General features: G+C 40.3%; 2 long non-coding RNA genes across 2 annotated transcripts; one reads left to right on the forward strand and one right to left on the reverse strand.

Annotated features, from left to right (window-relative positions):
- Window positions 1-552: 552 nt before the first annotated feature.
- On the reverse strand, window positions 553-21,219 carry LOC122459651. Its single transcript, XR_006280473.1, has 3 exons — window positions 21,064-21,219; window positions 18,001-18,003; window positions 553-563 (listed from the first exon to the last, which is right to left on the reverse strand). It is a non-coding gene; the product is annotated as an uncharacterized LOC122459651 (long non-coding RNA).
- Window positions 9,563-10,300, forward strand: LOC122459652. Its single transcript, XR_006280474.1, has 2 exons — window positions 9,563-9,996; window positions 10,077-10,300. It is a non-coding gene; the product is annotated as an uncharacterized LOC122459652 (long non-coding RNA).
- Window positions 21,220-21,795: the final 576 nt, after the last annotated feature.

Here is a 21,795-nt window from a genome sequence, read left to right on the forward strand (position 1 = left end):
CTAAGCTGGTAAGAATAATCTTAGGGGATCTTTCATGCAGGTCCCCACATCTGTATCCTAGAGTTCAGAGTGGGGAAGCAACCTTGACAGGGATAAAGAAGAGATTTGGATCATGCAGAGGTTTGAATAATAGAGCAGAAACCCCTGGCTGCAGGAGAGGCCACAGTGCTGCTGATAATCGAGAGGACAGGAGCAGCAGTGCAGGGATCCCTCTGCAGCCCTGCTGTCATGGAGGTGGGTGACTGGAGCCATGACAGAGGAGTTGTAGAGGGATCCCTGCATTGCTGCTCCTGCCCTTTCGATTATCTGAACTCCCGATTATTCAGATAAGATCTGTGTCCCACACGCTATTTGGATAATTGGGAGTATGCTGTGTATTGAAAATATGTTCTTAGATTCTGTATCACAGCAAAAGTGGACAAATAGGTTTCCTGTCAGACAAAAAATGTTTATTCACCTGTCTCTTTGAAATGTAAGTTAAGTATTATCACATTCACAATGGGTCTCCCATCACCTGTCTAAGCTGAATAAAGATGGAGGATTATAAGAAATTCAGAAAGGAACTAAGGGCTTGTCTACACTGGTAATTCATAGTGCTGCAACTTTCTTGCTCAGGGGGATGAAAAAATACCCAGCTGAGCGCAGCAAGTTTCAGTGCTGTAAAGCACCAGTATACAGTGCCTCAGCGCTGGGAGCTACGCCCCTCGTGGAGGTGGGTTTTTTTAGAGCTGCAGCAGCGTTTTAGCATTGCCAGTGTAGATTTGCCCTAATAGGTATAAAAATACAGCAGGGGGAGGGAGGGAAGATAACCTTATTTTGAGTTACATTTCAAAGGTTTGCTGGACTATATTTGGGGAACAAAGATGACATCCCACCATCTTGTATCTAGGAAGTAAATAGGCAGTATATTTACATTAATGAAAACAAGATTACAACCAGCCTTGGTTGAGGATGATGCAAAAGGCTTTGGGTGAGATAAACTTCATTAGACAAGAGGTTAGCCTGTTAAACTGAGTTTCTAGAAAGTGTGTTATGATTTTGTTTTATATGTAACCTTTTTTTATTATCCTTACTCAATGTCTCTTGAGTCTTGAATCATTGAAATAAACGTTTTGTTGTTTTTACTATAAATATATCTCATTGCTGTGGTATTAAGCAAGAAGCTGATCCTGAGTAGACGCATACAAACTGATGTATACTCTGTTACTTTTGGGACAGCATTCCTGGTATTTCTGTGACTGTTCAGTGGCTAAGGAACTGGACACTACGGGGGAATGCTTCAAAGGGACTTGGGGACAGGGTGCACCTATTGTTAATCTGCAAGGCAAAGTAAGGGCTGGTTAGGGTGGCTAGCAGGCTGGTGGTGTCAAGGAGCTGACACCCAGTTAAGCACAAGCAAGTCTCCCTCATGCTGGAGGCAGGGGAGTAACAAAGTGACTCATAGTCCTAGGTACCGTGAGATCCATCACACTAAACACCTGCAGCTCCTACTGACTTCCATGAGTTATCAGCATTCCTGATACTCAGGCCATTTATTTCAGGGCCTAGCTATGGACTTAGGCACTCAACTTTGAGCATGCAAGTTTGATAATATTGACCTTAGTTCATTCAGATGATTCACAATGGTAAGGCGGTAGAGTGTAAGTCAGGTTATGAAATATTCACAGGCAGCTGTTGCACATACAGCTAGACTTCTAGCTACTACAAATAATTCTTCAATTTTTATTATCTAACAGGGCATTACATCATCAACTGTTTGTAACAAAGCTACTGTGAGTCATGACTAAGCACTTTGCAGGTTAATGGTTTAAAGAATCAGTACTTTGTGCACATATTCATCTCAAGAAAAGGTGAGTATAAGTATCTGCATTAAAAAAAGGAAGATCATGTGTTAATTTTTTCTTACAACTCATCTATCCCTTTCCTAATGATTTTGTTGGGAATAAATCTATAGTATGCCCACATCTTGAATACTGCATGCAGATCTGGTCACCCCATCTCAAAAAAGATATTTTGGAATTGGAAAAGGTACAGAAAAGGGCAACAAAAATTATTAGGGTTATGGAACAGCTTCCATATGAGGAGAGATTAATAAGACTGAGATTTTTCAGCTTGGAAAAGAGATGAGTAAGGGGTATATGATATAGGTCTATAAAATCATGACTGGTATAGAGAAAGTAAATAAGGAAGTGTTATTTACTCCTTCTCAGAACACAAGAACGGGGGGCCACCAAATGAAATTAATAGGCAGCAGATTTAAAACAAACAAAAGAAAGTATTTCTTAACACAACACACAGTCGACCTGTGGAACTCTTTGCCAGAAGATGTTGTGAAGGTCAAGACTATAACAGGGTTCAAAAAAGAACTAGCTAAGTTCATGGAGGATAGGTCCATCAATGGCTATTAGCCAGGATGAGCCTGGATGGTGTCCCTAGCCTCTGTTTGCCAGAACCTGGGAATGAGCGACAGGGGTGGATCACTTAATGATTACCTGTTTGGTTCATTCCCTCTGAAGCACCTGGCATTGGCCACTGTCACAAGACAGGATATTGGGCTAGATGGACCTTTGGTATGGTCCAGTATAGTCATTCTTACGTTTTTTAAGTTTCTCTCTATTCAATTTTATCTTTCTGTTCCCTATCTCATTTCTTTTCACTCACTCCTTTGCTCCACACTCCTAATATTGTTGCTATTCATGATTATTACTTATTCCACCTTCATCGTAGGTACTTTTAAGTATTCATATTTATTTAATTTTACAAAAATGACTATCCAGAGAGCCCTCCTCTATGCATGGCTCCTTGTACTCCGACTGACACTCCGCTATCTCATTCATACTATTACGCAATAACTCCTCAAGTGGAGGAAGTCATATACTGCATCCGGAGACAGGGAGTGATTTCTCCCACTGATTGACAAGAGTCATTGCGCTAACAATATTGCTGGTGTAACTCCCTTGACTTTCTGGAAGGGGCATTTCTGGTCTGTACTGACAGGATGTGTTGATTTGAGGAATATGGATTTCAGTCTCTCTTTCTCTGTATCCTCTGCTTTTCTTCCTACCCATATTATTTCCCTTCTGCTTAACTAATGTTTCTTTTTCTCCCCTCCCAACATGATACATTTCCCATCTTTTTTCCCATGCCCCATGGCATATCTCTAGTCCTCTCACATTTCCTTCCCATGCTGACTCTGTTGTCTCTTAGCTACAGACTCGCTGCTCCTTATTCTAAATTAGCAAAAAAAACACAAAGTAAACAAAAGATCTATTTAACTTTTATTATGTCTTCACTTTTTTATTCATACATAAGGAATAAAATTGTTATAGAGCAAGCCTTGTTTTTATTTAATTGAATACACAGTAGTGCACAATTCAAATCTAGTAGCATGGCATGACACAATACTTCATAATCTTAGGAATTCCTGAGATAGTTCACAAAGCACTCTCATATATTCAAATACACATACAATATAAATGTTTGTATTTTAATTACCATTTCAGGAACAAGCAGTGAAATTCAGAGTAAAAATCAATCCACAGGGCATCTTAATTAGTCCAAATGACTAATTGTTTACTCTTCGGAAAAGCAGTTGATCATTATCAATACCTGCATTTGAAAAAGAAATAAAAAGCTTGATTTACCAGTATGTACTTCCTCAAAGAGGCTGTTTAAAGCTATTTACTGCTGTGCAGACCATAACTCAGAGTTCCAGTCGCTTCATTTTTTTTTTAAACAGGAGACAGAAAAAGTGAATTTCAAAGAATACTAATTGAGACTATGGACTGTTTTACTGAATTTGGATCCAAACCTGGCCATCTTACTCAGGCAACAGGAATGGGATTTATGACTGAACAGGGAGCCCAGAAGCAATCCCTATGTTACCTATGTCACACTGTATTATACAGGCTTTACTCCAATGATAATTACAAACTTGCAATTTAAATCCTTGACACACCTTTAGCCACAGCATATTTAGGGAGCTTTTGTTTTGTAATGCAAAAGGTTCATTAAATGCAGCTCTTGAAATAAAATTCCAGAGCTTGTCATGAAACAGACGGTTACATAATTGTGTGGTAATAACTACATTTTCTAAACATTAAATCTTCCCTTTTAAAGCCCTAGCCAGTACGTTTGCTGTAATTACAATGAGAAACTTACTTCAGGCATATGATCCCCTCCCCTGTGTAGGGCAGAGGCAAGCCAGGGCACACACATAGGGCATGGAGGAATTGCATGGAGGGGAAAGGCAAGTCTATATGAGTTATTCCTTCCTCCCCACCTATCTGCTTTTGGGTACGTCTACACTGCTACACAAGACATGCAACATGGCTATGGCTAGCCTGGGTCAGCTGACTGGGGCTCGTGGGGCTCAGACTGTGGGGCTAAATATTGCAATGTAGACATTCAAGCCCGATATCTGAGACCTACAAGGGAGAAATGTTTCCCAAATGTCTAAACTGCAATTTTAGCCCTCAGCCTGAGTCAATTGACCTGGGCTCTGAATCTTGATGCTGAGGGATTTTTATTGCAATTTAGTCAGACCCTTAGGCCTTGTCTACATTACAAGGGAAATTCTATCTCAGCTACGCAATTTGAGTTACATGAATAACGTAACTCAAATAGACATAGCTAGATCTACTTACCGTGAGGTCCACACTACGTGATGTCAATGGGAGACACTCTCCTGCAACTCCCCCTACTCTGCTCGATCCGGTGGCTACAGGACTCGATGGGAGAGTGATCTGTGATCAATTTAGTGAGTCTTCACTAGATCCGCTAAATTGACCGCCGATGCATCCATCGCCACTCGCCTATCTCCTGGTAAGTGTAGACAAGCCCTTCGTCTCCTTCCTGGTTGCTGTGGAAGAGCCATGTTCTGCACGTCTTTGTGAGTCATTATCCAGGGTGGTGAGGAACAGGTACTTTACATGGCATGTTCTCGTTTCAGGGCAGTGTAAGCAATAATGCCTAAAGCAATATTCATTTACAGCTACTCTGAGCAGTAGTAATTCCCCTTTTGTGGTTCTTCTGGGTCTGAGATCCAGGGAGAGCTTTAGACAAAAGGCAGGTTGGTTCAGACAAGGACATGCTGCTCTTGCTGGAAGGATAACATAGTCCTGAGATTTGGAAGGAAAAACAAAAAGGCCTATCTGCAAGAAACAGATTTGTTCTGTGACCCAGCCCCACCACTAATAAGGAAGATGCAGCAGCAGACAGGAAATAATGGATTATGCATCGTTTCCACACTTTTAGGGTCCAATTCAGCATCCAGTGGAGTCAATGGAAAGACTCTTGTTGATTTCACTGGGCATTGGATTTGGCTATTAATGTACAAAGATGAGCAAACTGGCCACAGTTGGAGACACTTCTGTGCATTTGTTATCCTCCAGTTACTACTCTCTGCCCCTCATGTTTCAAGTATAGATGATGGCACAATAAAATATTCAAGAAACATCACCCAAGTAGTTGGTGGGAGGACTAAATTGCTGTGGATTAGATAAAGAATATATCTGCCCCCTTTAACATATATTTTAATTGCATTTACATGTTAATTCAAGCCAGTGCTACAATTCCATTTGCCAAGCTAGGCCCCCAATTTTAGGCACTTAGTAATTTTACAGAAAGATCACCCTTTGTGCTGTTGGTATTCCAGTTCATTCTCAGCTGAGAAGTGAACATTTGCCATGGCCTTTTTGACTTACCAGAGAGTGAATTCTTTTTCATGCTTTAAAGAATGTCTACAGTTTTTGGCTTGAATAAGTCAATATTGCTTCATTTTAAAATTTCAGACCCAACTTATACATAATCCTCAGTGAAGGGTGTATGTTTAGGAACATTTTGGGGAAAATTGGCTGAGAATGAAGAGACACAATCATCTGGAAGTAGGGTACTGCATGTGCATAGAATGTTATGGGCCATATCCTCAGCTGGTGTAAATTGGCATAGGGTCACTGAAATCAGTGAGGTTATGAATATGTTGACAACAGTTGAGGATCTGGTACAATATTCCTCTTTGATATAAGCACGAACCAGCACAGGTAAATGTACAAATACATATTTGTAAATCTATATCTGCAAATACAAAGTAAACAGCTTATGATGGAGCAATCTTACTGTGCCTAGCTTTTTTATGGTGGGCACAGTCCAGTTCTAAGTGGGCAAATGTCCACATCACAGAATTAGGACTCATTGGCCATCTCAGCAGAAATTCCAAGGACTGAATTAGTTTATAAACTAACCCATCTTCATGCTCTAGAAATGATGATCCTTCCAGGTCAGGGTTGTTGCTTTTTGACTGGGAGGTGTGGTGAAGCTTGCACTGCCACTTCTTGTGTTATATCTCTTCTATGGATAAACAGATATCTAAAGCCTGTGAGGGGGGCTTTATGGTGGAATGGAAGGGAATGTGAGCAGAGAATTCATAAAAAGGAGCCTCTGCAACTCCGATATGTGGCAGAAGGAGTCTCTATTTTAGCCCCACGGAGACCAATATGAATCTGAATGACAGGTAGGGCGCTGTCAAATTCACGGCCATGAAAAACGTGTCACAGACCATGAAATCTGATCTCTGTACTATTCTGATTTCACAGGGGAGACTAGCGTTTCTCAAATTGGGGATCCTGACCCAAAAGGGAGTTGCAGGGAGGCCACAAAGTTATTTTAGGGAGGTTGCAGAATTGCCACCCATACTTCTGTGCTGCTTTCTGAGCTGCATGCCTTGAGAGCAATGGCTGTTGGCCAGGCGCCAGCTATGAAGGCAGTGCCCTCCAGCAGCAGTGCAGAAGTAAGGGTGGCAATACCGTATCATGTCATCCTTACTTCTGCGTTGCTGCCTTGAGAGCTGGATGGCCAGAGAGTGGCAGCTACTGACTGAGGGCCCAGCTCTCCAGGCAGCAGCGCAGAAGGGTGGCAATACCATACCATGCCATCCTTACTCCTGTGGTGCAGTTAGCGGTGGCTCTGCCTTCAGAGCTGGGCTCCTGGCCAGCAGCCACCACTCTCCAGCTGCCCAGCTCTGAAGGCAACACCACCACCAGCAGCAGGACAGAGGAATAGCAGTACAACAACCCCCATTCCCCACAATAACCTTGAGACCCCCCACAACTCCTTTTTGGGACAGGACCCCTACAATTACAACACCATGAAATTTCAGATTTAAATAGCTGAAATCATGAAATTTGTGATTTTTAAAATCCTATGACTGTGAAATGACCACAATGGACTGTGAATTTGGTAGGGCCCTAAGCATAAGAGTAGGCCAGAAGAGGGGTCATTAACGTGTTATGCACATTTCCAAGGTTTTAACTGCAGGGTTTCCATATCTCTGTGGAGTTGAAGGAGAATACCACTTACAGTAGCTCCTCCCTGTCCCATGTGGCCCATCCCACTTTCTTCCTGAACCCCAACAGCCATGCAGATAGTTTTGCAGTGGTGGGAAATGGAACTACATGAGGGCCCAGAGCAGCCATATCTCTGCTCTTCTTCTCCACAGACACTCACTTCAGCTTTTTCTATCTTTGTTCCCTTCTGCACTACACAAATTAATACAAATTGCTTGTAGTAGCTACAATACATGGTAACTTCATTGAAAGCAAACATATTTATTAGAGCTGTCTAGAAGTACTTTAATGACAACTGTTGAGCCTTCAAAATTTGTTTTTCTTCCAATGCAGAATGAAAACAAAATCTTTCAAACATCTTTTGTGAAACAGAATTATTGATATGGTTGTTTTATGACTGAACAGCTCACATTTGAAGATCTTAAAAAACAGTACTGGACCTCAAAAAACAGCTCGATGAAAACCACATCAAACAGAAATGTCTTCACAAAACATTTCAGCTTTGATGAACCAGTATATTTCAAATAAATTTCATTTAGTTGAAAATATTCTGACCAGGTCTAGTAATTAGAGTAACTCACATGAATGCTACTTTATTTTTCCATATCAAGCATCTGCCTACACTTTAGATTTCCCTGGATGATATTTAACTTTGAAGTTCAAGTAATCTAATTCTGCATCCCAGTGGTGTGCTGTTGCATTCAGCCTGGCAGAGATGAAGACTAATGTGGAGGAAAAATTCAGTGGACCCAAGTAGACCTAAACTTCCTAAGTAGGCCTAAAACTTTGGTCAAGCTAACTGTGTATATGAAGCATAAGAAAAGAGTGTGGAAAATTCCATTCTAAGGCAATTGCACCAGAACAGCTTAAGAAACGTTAACCACAAGAGAACACCTGTCAATAACAGGAAATGCTTGTTTTGCTATATTCCAAATAAGGTAATTAAGATGAAAATATGTGAATTTGTCTGTGCTTTTAAGCTTTAAAAAGCTGTGTGTGCTTTGCATCGGGGGGCAGCTACTTAGAGCTATTACCCTTCTGCGCTTGTAATAAATAAAGGAGCCTCAGGCTTGGTTCTGATCCAAACACAACAGGTGGTTAATTTTTCCACCACAAATTTTGGTGCCGGTGACTCGGATAGACGGCGACCCCCGAGAGCCAGAGGACTGCGAGCTGTTCCCCACCAGACCCCGGGCCCATCCAAAAAGGTAAGAGACCTTTTGAAATCTCTATATTATGTTTTTGGTGGAGGATTGTTATAAACTGTTATAACTCTACATGGTCAAATTTAAACCAGCTTCTACGAGGGGTCATGCCTAGGGAAACACTGAATCACCTTTGTAAAAAAGCTCAGTGGACCAAGCAAAATCCAGGCCATAACCAAAAAAAGGTTAAATAAAATCAGAAAAGGCTGTTAAATAAAATTCTCACAGCCTACCCAAAGAAAGCTGATTGGAGCAAAAATTAGCACCTGTAAACAAAGGAAAAATAAGAATTTGAATAAAACCCAATACTCTCACTGCCACATTAAAACTATGTTAATGACCTTCCAGCTCTAGAACATACAGGGACCCCGTAATAGCAGCCCATTTCAGGGGGAGAAGGGGAAGGCCAAACAAAGGTCCCTACCGTCCACCTCCCCTGAACCCAGTGATGGCGCATGTTACTATTGCAAGCGAATGGGCCACTGGATACAGTAAATGTCCCTAATACCCTGGTTGATCCAAAAGCGGTAGGGGTAGGCAATACTCTTATTCCCCACCTCGTCTCTTCACCTCTGTCCATTTCTCTCAGTCCTTTGTTTGACCTTCATGTTTTCCTCCTCAGTCCTTGTTCACCGGCTAACCTTTTGGGAAAAGACTTGCTGTGTAAATTAAATTATATAATCTGCTGTATCCCAAATGGTGTGTATCTGGACATGACTGAACCCGCTCACAATAAGTTCCTGGCAGTTTACAGGAGAAGACCGACCCCAGCCCTTCCTCATTGCAACGGAAACTGCTGGCTAAGGTCTCTCCCTCCTTGTAAGCCTTGTGAGCCAATCATGCCAACCAGGTTGGGTGCATTGGATCCTCCTAACCCGTTAAGATTCGCCTAAACCCAGCAAGACCCCTTCCCGAGGTGCAGCAGTACCCTCTATCAAAACAGGCCAAGAAAAAAATCCAACCTGTTCTTACCTCCTGCATTCAGCAAGGAGTCATTTCTACAGTAAGTGAGTGTAACTCCTCCATTTTACTGTGCTGTTAGTGCTGCTGTACTCCCTACCTTTCCCATTGTTCCTAGCCCTGCTACTATCCTTTCCTACAAAGCACCGGTGCTGAGGAGTTGTTACAGCCTCAAATAAGGAAAAGGTTGCATTAAGTCCAAACATAAAAGGATTAAGGTTATTGTTAAATAAGATGCATCTAAATATAAAAAATAAATGTGTGTGTATGTAAATAGGTGTGTATAAATAAATAAAAGGGGGGTTAGTCAAAAAAGCCCATGCTCCTTGCTAAATTGGTAGTAAAACAATGCCTGTGCCCATGGAAAAAATAATGCAACAACAACAAAAAAAGAATCGGGCCCAGACAAGCAGGCAACCACAGTTTGAAAAAGTTAAAAGAAAAGAAAGTGAGAGGTTAACTCTGTAGTTACTGAAGAAAATTAAGCAGTGAAACTCTGTACAAATGTTAAAAGACGGTGTTGAAAAGAAAAGAAAAGAAAAGAAAAGAAAAGAAAAGAAAAGAAAAGAAAAGAAAAGAAAAGAAAAGAAAATTCTTGGTTTCTTTGCAGCCATTCCTTTGAAGAAAGGGCACATTTCTTTGGAAAAATTTCTCTAAATAATCCAGGCAAAAGGTTATTTAAATAAAATCATTTACATAAGTTTGGCAGATTAGCTAAAAAACACTCCTGGTGTGTACAATCTTTATTTTATAAGTTTAAAATAAATTGGTGTTGTTTTAAAATTCTAAAACCAAAAAAATACTTTTGCCAAACAAAAGAAACTAGTGTTGTTTAATGTTGTTATTTAGCATTTAATCCTTAAGGTGACTTAATGCTTTACAAGATTTAAAATGTTTTTAAATAAAGACCAAAGTTGTGGCTGCAGCAGGGCAGTCAAAGCTAGGAAAATTAAAAAAAAATAAAAAATTTTTAAATCTGTTTTGGTAACAAATAGCAAATAAAAGCTGTAGTCAATGCCCCACACTATTTCTTAAGGTGGCTCTGTGTAATCAACGGTCACTTTGACAAAGGGAAGCCAAAATGGGTTGTGTTTTCCTTTTTAAATCATTGTGTGTTTAAAAGCAAAAGTTAAAAGTTAATTGTGAACTTTTAAGGCAAAGTCTCTAAGTGGCTGACAACTTTGAATCCAAAAGCAAGCTAAGAATGTCTGTGTTAATGCAAATCACCTAAATAATAAAAATAGAAGCCATTAAAACCTGACCTGCCTATAAAATAAATACAGGAAAATATGGGGAGTAATTTTTGCTCAGTTTTGCCTGCAATCAGCAGGGGAATTTGTAAAGAAAGGAATATTTTAAGCAATACTGTCAACAATGTGTAATCTGCCAGCAACATAGTGTTGGTAAAGTTGTCAAGATTAGGCAGGCAGCACATCCCCCTTCCTGGGGACCTTTTGTAAATATTCAAATTAATTTTATTTAAATGTCCAAATGTTATAATTATAAGTGTGTTAGTTTTAGTTGATGTATTTTCCAACTGGGTTAAGGCCTTTCCCTGTAAAAAGGCAGATGTCGAAACTGTTGTAAAACTTTGTTTAAGGATTTTGTAACACAATTTGGCATACCTATGAGTAGCAACAGTAATAGTGGACCTAATGTTATTGGACAAATTATAACAAGTTATGTGCAGCTTTACAGATTCAACACAATCTCCACAGCCCCCACCACCCGCATGGGGTCTGCCGGGACAGTAAAACGTCAAAATAAAATTTTAAAAAATAAACTGCCCAAGATCTGTGCTAAAATAAATTTAAAGTGGCCAAATGCCCTCCCATTAGCATTAATGAATATGAGGGCCACTCCCAATTGAAAGACTGGACTCAGCCCTCATGAAATTCTAACAGGGCACCCAATGCGACTACTGGCTGCGCCCCACTGGCCATGGCTCAAATGGACAGTCATTCAATGGATGACACAGTGCTTAATTACTGTCAGGTACTAACAAAATGTGTTAGGACTTTTTATATACAGCAGCCCTGCCACTCGCTGAAACCAGAAGACTGGATCTACATAAAGGTCCATCAGCAAGAAACCGCCCTGGCCCCATGCTGAAAGACCCTTATCAAGTCCTGTTAATTATCAACACTGCTGGGAAGTGCCAAGAGTTGACTACCTGCCCATGTTTCTCACTGTAATGGCTCTCCAACTGATGATCAGTCTATCTTTCCTTCTGGCATTGTTGCTCCTTTTGGACAGCAGGAGTGAAGGACAAGGTAAAAAGTCAGTAACCTCTCCTTTGTCCGCTGACAGACTGGGTGAGGAAAGTGGTCAGTGGAAGCATGTGACTAAAAGAACCAGGCAGAGGAAAAGACAGGCTAGTGAAGGAGAAATAGAGCTTAGGAATAGGTTTGCAGAGTTGGAAAATGAAGAAGGGGCTCAGCAGGTACTTGTTGAAGGTAGAAGGGTAAGGAAGAAGAGGAGAGGCTAGTCCTATAGGAAAAGCAGAAGAGTCAAGGGAGACTACACCAAATATGAGCCCCAGGAGAATACAGGATGGGTTGAAGAGGATTATAAGGGAAAATAGGAATGGAAAGAACTTGCAGCCAGAGGGAACAGGGGAGAGACTGTAGAATAGCACCTTCACCAGGAAAAGGCAGGTCTATGTGATCGGGGACTCTTTATTGAGAAGAATAGACAGGCCTGTAACTAGAGCTGATCCAGAGAATAGAAGGGTGTGCTGTCTTCCGGGTGCTAAGATACGGGATGTAGACCTGAGGTTGAAAAGGATCCTAAAGGGAGCGGGAAAGAATCCCCTAATTATCCTTCATGTGGGAACAAATGATACAGCTAGATTCTCACTGGAAAGTATTAAGGGAGACTATGCTAGGCTGGGGAAGACGCTTAAGGAAATTGAGACTCAGGTGATCTTTCGTGGGATCCTTCCTGTTCCTAGAGAAGGGCAACAAAGGTGTGACAAGATTATGACTGTCAACAGATGGCTCAGGAAGTGGTGCTATAAGGAGGGCTTTGGCCACTGGGAGGCATTCATGGACAGAGGACAGTTCTCTCGGGATGGACTTCATCTGAGTAGGGAAGGAAATAGACTTCTAGGATCAAGGCTGGCACAACTGATAAAGAGAGCTTTAAACTAGGAATTAGGGGGAGATGGTTGGGAGATGTCCAGGAAATCTCCACACCAGATTTTAGCATTGAGAGGGAAGAAGATGAAGTAAGAAAGGATACAGCCATGGGTAGGAGAATGTATATAAGGAGCGAGGGCAGTGTGGATACTAGTCTAATAGGTTATTCTGGATGTAGAATGACTGTGCCTAATAGGGTACAAAATGTGAGCGAGGCCAAACAGCAAAAATTAAGATGTTTATATACCAATGCGAGGAGCCTAGGTAACAAAATGGAGGAACTAGAGCTACTGGTGCAGGAAGTGAAACCAGATATTATAGGTTTCAGAGCAGCAGCCTTGTTAGTCTGTATTCGCAAAAAGAAAAGCAGTACTTGTGGCACCTTAGAGACTAACAAATTTATTAGAGCATAAGCTTTCGTGAATGAGCTGTAGCTCATGAAAGCTTATGCTCTAATAAATTTGTTAGTCTCTAAGGTGCCACAAGTACTGCTTTTCTTTTTGCAGATATTATAGGGATAACAGAAACATGGTGGAATAGTATTCATGACTGGACTACAGGTATTGAAGGGTATGTACTGTTTAGGAAAGACAGAAACAAAGGTAAAGGTGGTGGAGTAGCATTGTATATCGATGAGGTAGAATGTAAAGAAATAAGCGATGCAATGGATAAGACAGAGTCCGTCTGGGCAAAAATTACATTGGGGAAGATAACTAGTAGAGCCTCTCCTACAATAGTGCTTGGGGTGTGCTATAGACCTCCAGGATCTAATTTGGGTATGGATAGAGCCCTTTATAATGTCTTTAATAAAGTAAATACTAATGGAAACTGCATAATCATGGGAGACTTTAACTTCCCAGATATAGACTGGAGGACCAGTGCTAGTAATAATAATAGGGCTCAGATTTTCCTAAATGCGATAGCTGATGGATTCCTTCATCAAGTAGTTGCTGAACCGACTAGAGGGGATGCCATTTTAGATTTGGTTTTGGTGAGTAGCGAGGACCTCATAGAAGAAATGGTTGTAGGGGATAATCTTGGTTTAAGTGATCATGAGCTAATTCAGTTCAAACTGAACAGAAGGATTAGCAAAAATAAATCTGCAACTAAGGTTTTTGATTTCAAAAGGGCTAACTTTCAAAAATTAAGGAAATTAGTTAGGGAAGTGGATTGGACTGAAGAATTTATGGATCTAAAGGTAGAGGAGGCCTGGGATTACTTTAAATCAAAGCTGCAGAAGCTATCAGAAGCCTGTATCCCAAGAAAGGGGAAAAAATTCATAGGAAGGAGTTGTAGACCAAGCTGGATGAGCAAGCATCTTAGAGAGGTGATTAAGAAGAAGCAGAAAGCATACAGGGAGTGGAAGATGGGAGAGATCAGCAAGGAAAGCTACCTTATTGAGGTCAGAACATGTAGGGATAAAGTGAGACAGGCTAAAAGTCGAGTAGAGTTGGACCTTGCAAAGGGAATTAAAACCAATAGTAAAAGGTTCTATAGCCATATAAATAAGAAGAAAACTAAGAAAGAAGAAGTGGGGCCGCTTAACACTGAGGATGGAGCGGAGGTTAAAGATAATCTAGGCGTGGCCCAATATCTAAACAAAAACTTTGCCTCAGTCTTTAATAAGGTTAAAGAGGATCTTAGGGATAATGGTAGCATGACAAATGGGAATGAGGATATGGAGGTAGATATTACCATATCTGAGGTAGAAGCGAAACTGAAACAGCTTAATGGGACTAAATTGGGGGGCCCAGATAATCTTCATCCAAGAATATTAAAGGAATTGGCACCTGAAATTGCAAGCCTATTAGCAAGAATTTTTAATGAATCTGTAAACTCAGGAGTAGTACCGAATGATTGGAGAATTGCTAATATAGTTCCTATTTTTTAAGAAAGGAAAAAAAAGTGATCCGGGTAACTACAGGCTAGTTAGTTTGACATCTGTAGTATGCAAGGTCCTGGAAAAAATTTTGAAGGAGAAATTAGTTAAGGACATTGAAGTCAATGGTAAATGGGACAAAATACAAGATGATTTTACAAAAGGTAGATCGTGCCAAACCAACCTAATCTCCTTTTTTGAAAAGGTAACAGATTTTTTAGATAAAGGAAATGCAGTGGATCTAATTTACCTAGATTTCAGTAAGGCATTTGATACCGCGCCACATGGGGAATTATTAGTTCAATTGGAGAAGATGGGGATCAATATGAACATCAAAAGGTGGATAAGGAATTGGTTAAAGGGGAGACTGCAACGGGTCCTACTGAAAGGCGAACTGTCAGGTTGGAGGGAGGTTACCAGTGGAGTTCCTCAGGGATCGGTTTTGGGACCAATCTTATTTAATCTTTTTATTACTGACCTTGGCACAAAAAGTGGGAGTGTGCTAATAAAGTTTGCAGATGATACAAAGCTGGGAGGTATTGCCAATTCGGAGAAGGATCGGGATATTATACAGGAGGATCTGGATGACCTTGTAAACTGGAATAATAGTAATAGGATGAAATTTAATAGTGAGAAGTGTAAGGTTATGCATTTAGCGATTAATAACAAGAATTTTAGTTATAAGTTGGGGACGCATCAATTAGAAGTAACAGAAGAGGAGAAGGACCTTGGAGTATTGGTTGATCATAGGATGACTATGAGCTGCCAATGTGATATGGCTGTGAAAAAAGCTAATGCGGTTTTGGGATGCATCAGGAGAGGCATTTCCAGTAGGAATAAGGAGGTTTTAGTACCATTATACAAGGCACTGGTGAGACCTCACCTAGAATACTGTGTGCAGTTCTGGTCTCCCATGTTTAAAAAGGATGAATTCAAACTGGAGCAGGTACAGAGAAGGGCTACTAGGATGATCCGAGGAATGGAAAACTTGTCTTATGAAAGGAGACTTAAGGAGCTTGGCTTGTTTAGCCTAAGTGAAAGAAGGTTGAGGGGAGATATGATTGCTCTCTATAAATATATCAGAGGGATAAATACAGGAGAGGGAGAGGAATTATTTAAGCTCAGCACCAATGTGGACACAAGAACAAATGGGTATAAACTGGCCACCAGGAAGTTTAGACTTGAAATCAGACGAAGGTTTTTAACCATCAGAGGAGTGAAGTTTTGGAATAGCCTTCCAAGGGAAGCAGTGGGGGCAAAAGATCTATCTGGTTTTAAGATTCTACTTGATAAGTTTATGGAGGAGATGGTATGATGGGATAATGGGATTTTGGTAAGTAATTGATCTTTAAATATTCAGGGTAAATAGGACTAATCCCGTGAGATGGGATATTAGATGGATGGGATCTGAGTTACCCAGGAAAGAATTTTCTGTAGTATCTGGCTGGTGAATCTTGCCCATATACTCAGGGTTTAGCTGATTGCCATATTTGGGGTCGGGAAGGAATTTTCCTCCAGGGCAGATTGGAGAGGCCCTGGAGGTTTTTCACCTTCCTCTGTAGCATGGGGCATGGTTGACTTGAGGGAGGCTTCTCTGCTCCTTGAAGTCTTTAAACCATGATTTAAGGACTTCAATAGCTCAGACATAGGTGAGGTTTTTCATAGGAGTGGGTGGATGAGATTCTGTGGCCTGCGCTGTGCAGGAGGTCGGACTAGATGATCAGAATGGTCCCTTCTGACCTTCGTATCTATGAATCTATGAATCTATGACAGACCCACAATGCCTTTAAAGGCACAACCTCTCCTACTGAAAGAAACAACCTCTCCACCTGAGGACATCATAAAGCCTCCAACCAAGCAAGGTGATTGTGCTAGGAACCTCTCCCTTGCTGCCTCATTGCCGGACACCTAAGTGAATTAAGACTATGAAATCTTTAAAAATAGCTTGCAAAAGCTAGCCAAAACTACCTAAAAATAAAACTTTTAAAATTCCTCAGCCGCTCCTTCTTAACAAACTTAGGTTGGGAATGGAAAAGTAATATTTTTCTAGATCTTAACCAATCAGTAGCCTCACTAGTAAATAATCAAACATATACCCAAAAAGTTTGTTCTGCCACCGGAAATTTTGTCTGTACTAAAATTATCCCAGTAACTGATCATTTAACCTGTCCTATATTGTAATATACCCCTTTTTATGCCATTGATACTGATGCCTCTGCGCCTTTTTGTGAAGGTGTTTAGCCATCAAATGTGGTATAATACTTCATCAAAAAGAGATGGGTTAAAGTTTCAATGGACTGTAATTAATGCTACACAAAAACTGTAAAATTTACACTACCCTTTTCTAGTTTTTAAATTATGTCTACATATCCAAATTGCTCTAAAGGAGCTGCCATCAGGTTAGCACAGTAAAGGGCCTAAGTTTCCCCTAGAAAGAAAAGGGACTTGGTTGAACACCTATGAAATGGTGCAAATAGCATAGCGGCAATCTGGGATATCCATAAAAGTCAAGAACATGAGAAAAAAATTGGGACGCTTAGAAAAAGCCACAGGCCTTATTACTGGAGCACAATTGACCCAGACACAAGCAGGAGTAGGTAAATTATGTATTATTTCCACTCTTAGTGCAATAACCCAGAAGCTTGTAACAGATATGGTGCTTAGTATTGCTGGGGCTGGAAAGGCATTGAAGGCTTGTTCAAAGGATCAGGACTTTGACTTCAGCTCACGCCCGTTCAGAGGGATCTTGAACATCAGACGTGGCCCTCTGCCCTTACAGCCACTTTGGGAGTACCATCTCATCTGTGGCCAGGAAGACACACTTAAAGATTCTCTAGGTGAAAATGCAGACATTCGTAGTGTTCCTTCCAAGCATACGGGCCGGTCGGAGGGATGTGGGCTTCCACATATCAAATCCTGCTGGGTCCGTGGAAAAGATGCATGTAAAATTGGGAAATTCACCAAGACATTTGGAAAATTAAACCACCTGGTATGCCAAACCGATTTATAGTCAGTGGTCCTGAAATAACGCCTGATATCTGAATAAAAATAGGAAATCAATGGACTCTCTGGCTGCTAGAACCCCAAAGCTTCAGTGTGTACACAAACTGAAGCCAGGAAAAGTTGTCACAGTTCAAGACAGCATTTGTTGGAAGGGTATGGAACATGGGACTACCCTGACAGGACATCTACTTTTCCAAGCTAGTAATAGCTGTGTGCATGTTAAGACCACTACCTTGAATGATGTACATTTTAATCTCACCACAGTCGCAGGCAATCATATCATTTATTGGCCTGCAGATAAAAATCTACAATTAGGTTCCAAATACCCTTTAACTGAACTACCTTAGTGCCTAACCGATTCCAAAATTTGCTCTCAATCCTACCAAAATTTCAAAAAATTTCCAAATTACAGGGACAAATTCACATGCTCCAAAATGCATATCAAGCAAAAAAAAAAAAGCCTTTTATACTGCCTATAAAATGTCTACTTTGTGTACCCAGACTAATGTATTGTGTTTTGTAACTAAAGTTATACAACAATCCCAATCCCATCACATTATCACCATGAAAATGTTGTTGCTTTTACTGCTGTTTAGCATAGGGTTATGTTATTGTTGTTGTAATACATGTATTTATCTTTGCCTATCCAGCCCTAGACCTGCCAACCTCTGTGCAAGAAAGCAGGTGGCACTAATGATTGTAAATAAAATATGTAACACAGTTTGGGCAGAAGAACAAAAGAACAAAAAGAAAAATAATTAACGGGCTCATGGCTATGAAAGTTTAGGCCCAATCCAAAAAAAAAAAGGGGGGGGGGGGAGAATGTGGAGGAAAAATTCAGTGGACCCAAGTAGGCCTAATCTTCCCAAGTAGGCCTAAAACTTTGGTCAAGCTAACTGTGTATATGAAGCATAAGAAAAGAGTGTGGAAAATTCCATTGTAAGGCAATTGCAGCAGAACAGCTTAAGAAACGTTAACCGCAAGAGAACACCTATCAATAACAGGAAAAGCTTGTTTTGCTATATTCCAAATAAGGTAATTTAGATGAAAGTATGTATAATTTGTCTGTGCTTTTAAGCTTTTAAAAGCTGTGTGTGCTTTGCTTTGGGGGGCAGCTACTTAGAGGGGTTACCCCCCTTCGCTTGTAATAAATAAAGGAGCCTCAGGCTTGGTTCTGATCCAAACACACTGCATGGTTAATTTTTCCACCACACTAGGTTAGCAGCTTGTTATTGCCATAAACCATGATGCATGTGTGTAGTAGAGGTAGTCAAAAAAAATGGTCAGTTATGGTCCATTTTAAAGTTAGAAACTCCAGCTTTCCTGAGTGAAGGTGATAATTCTTATCAGTTACAGTTAGTGTTCTTGACCCGTAACCAATTACTCTTAAATTATATTCCTCACATTGATACAAGATATCCCTTATTGTAAGCATCTACATGAAGGATAAAGAGTAAGGCAAAACCAGGATAAGCTATGGTGGATCTACTGGGCAATCAGCTCATTTAGTACATTCCAAGGCCTGAAGGAACTATTGTGGTCATCTAGTCTGAATTCCTGTATAACACTGGCCATAGAACTTCCCCAAAATAATTCCTAGAGCATATAATTTAGAAAAGCATCCAATCATGCTTTTAAAATTGTCGGTGATGGAGGGTCCACTACAACCCTTGGTAAATTTTCCAATGGTTAATTACTCTCACCATTACAAAATTTACACATTATTTCCAGTCTGAATTTGTCTAGCATCTACTTCCAGCAATTGGATCATGTTATAACTTTCTCTGGTAGACTGAAAAGACCATTATTAAATATTTGTGCACCTTGTAGGTACTTCTAAACTGTAATTAAGTCACCCATTAACCTTCTCTCTGTTAAACTAAATAGATTGAGCTCTTTGAGTCTATCATTATAAGGCATGTTTTCTGATCTGTTAATCATTCTCATCCCTTTTCTCTGAACCCTCTCCAATTCATCAACATCTCCTTTGAATTGTGGACACCAAAACTGGACAAAGCATTCTAGCAGCAGTTGCACCAGTGCCAAATATGGAGGAAAAATAACCTCTCTGTTTCTACTCAAGATTCCCCTGTTTATTCTCCCCGGATTGTATTAGTTCATTTGGCCACAGCATCACACTGGGAGCTCATGTTCAGCTGATTATCTACCATGTCCACCATTTTTTTTCAGTTACTGCTTCCCAGGATAGAATCTCCCATCCTGTAAGTATGGCCTACATTTTTTGTTCCTAGATGTATGTGTTTACATTTAGCCATATTAAAATGCATATTGTTTGCTTGTCTCCAGTTTATCAAACAATCTAGATCACTCTCAATCAGTGACCTATCCTCTTCATTATTTACCATTCTCCCAATTTTTATATAATCTACAAACGTTAAAATTTTTGTTACCATTCCACATAACTGGCTGTTTAGAGGGTAACTGTCCAGATCCCTTTCCTTGCCTTTGGTTTTCTTCTTTGTCTGAGTCCAAATGATTGTGTTATATGTCAGGTTCCACAATCAACAAGTCATACAAGGGCTCTGGAGTTTAGGAAAAGTCTTGAATGTTCCTTTGATAGTAGGTGAGGAAGTCTAGGATCTTGTGAAATTCCTCTGTACTGATTGGTGATTTCCCTGAAAGACCACAAACAGCCATTGTGTCAGCTGGATCCATCTTATAAACATCAGCAAATATCACTGTGATGCTGGCAAACCAGTTGCCATCTTCTGCCAAGGCTTTAGGTCTCAGCCAAACACTGACAAATTCATTATTGCCAACCAGTCCAGGTCACCTCTGTTAGTATGGTTAAGATGGGTATTGGACTTATAACCAAGTGTTTAATGTTTAGACTTTATGAAATATTTCTAAATTGCAGCATGCAGTAATTGCATTTATAATATCTTCATCACATGCTATAAGGTAATCTTAAAGTTTTTGCTTTATAACCGTAAAAAATGTTTTCTCTGGAACTGTGACTCTTTCAGGAGGGATTGTCCCCTGCTCATCAAGAAGATCTAACAAAACCACATGGGCCATTGTGGGACATCACAATGTAAAGACTTAATTGCCCTTTCACACCCATGAAGAAGTTACATGTAAAAGGGCTCATCCCATCATCTTGAATTCTGGAAGAAAAAAAGAAAAATATCTGACAAGAAAATTTTTCATCTCTTTTGCTGTTTAGACTCTCACAGAGCTGGAGCTATAAAACAAAAGCAGACATCCCGTGGGTTACCCCTAAAAGACATTCAGTGCTAACAGAGTACTATAACTCTGTCACTTTTTGGAACCATAGACTGTAACTCATTTGTGCATATATGTTTGCCTGCTTTAACTTGTAAATCTCTTATTTATTTTTCCTAGTTAAGAAATCCTTAGTTTGCTACAGGACTGGCTTCAAGTGTTACCTTTGGTGTGGGATCTAAGATAGTGGTTGACCTGGGGTAGGTGAGTGGTCCCTTGGAACTAGGAGTAACCTGAATTTTGGTGTGATTTTTTGGTGTAAGTAAACAACTGTCACTAAGTCCAACTTGCATGGGTAGTAAGATAGATTGGAATACCCAAGGAGATTGTCTGTGACTCAATGGTAAGACTGTTATAGTGCTTTAGGAGTTCACATTTGTTACTGTGTTGGTGAAATCTAATTATAGAATATACAACCAGTTTGGGGTCTCTGCCCTGCTTCTTGACAGTCTGCCCTGAGGCTGGCACTCATGGTCGTGAACCATTCCAGACAATGTGAAAATCACCATTCTCCAAATAATGTGCTTCTCTTTTAAAGAGGCCACATTTAGTAGCTTTCAGCTTAATTCCATACTTCTATAACTGTTGCAAAACTCTCCTTATATTCTCATGTGTTCTTCAAAAGTGCCACATTGTACAAATATATCATCCCCCTATGGAATACACATCTCATCCCTAAATTCTGTAAGGCATTCTTCCATAAACTGCTGGAAAGCAGCAGGTACATTTGTAAACCCAAATAGGATTCTAACCCATTCATACCGGTGCCATGGAGAAATGAAGGCTGCGAGGTGATGGCTTTGTTTAGCATGAAATAGCAGGCCTTCCCTTTATCTAAAACAGAATTTACCTCCTAATCCATTCAGAACATCTTGAATTCAAGGGATGGGTTGTCTGTCTGGTGTGGGTTTTTTAATTCAAATCCTGATAGTATATGCAGAAACTTAGACTACCATCTCTTTTTCAGACACATATCACTGGTGAAGACTAGGATCATTTTGATTTTGTGATCCCTCCTG

The sequence above is a fragment of the Dermochelys coriacea genome, chromosome 3 (genome assembly GCF_009764565.3).
Source record: "Dermochelys coriacea isolate rDerCor1 chromosome 3, rDerCor1.pri.v4, whole genome shotgun sequence".
Lineage (NCBI taxonomy): Eukaryota > Metazoa > Chordata > Testudines > Dermochelyidae > Dermochelys > Dermochelys coriacea.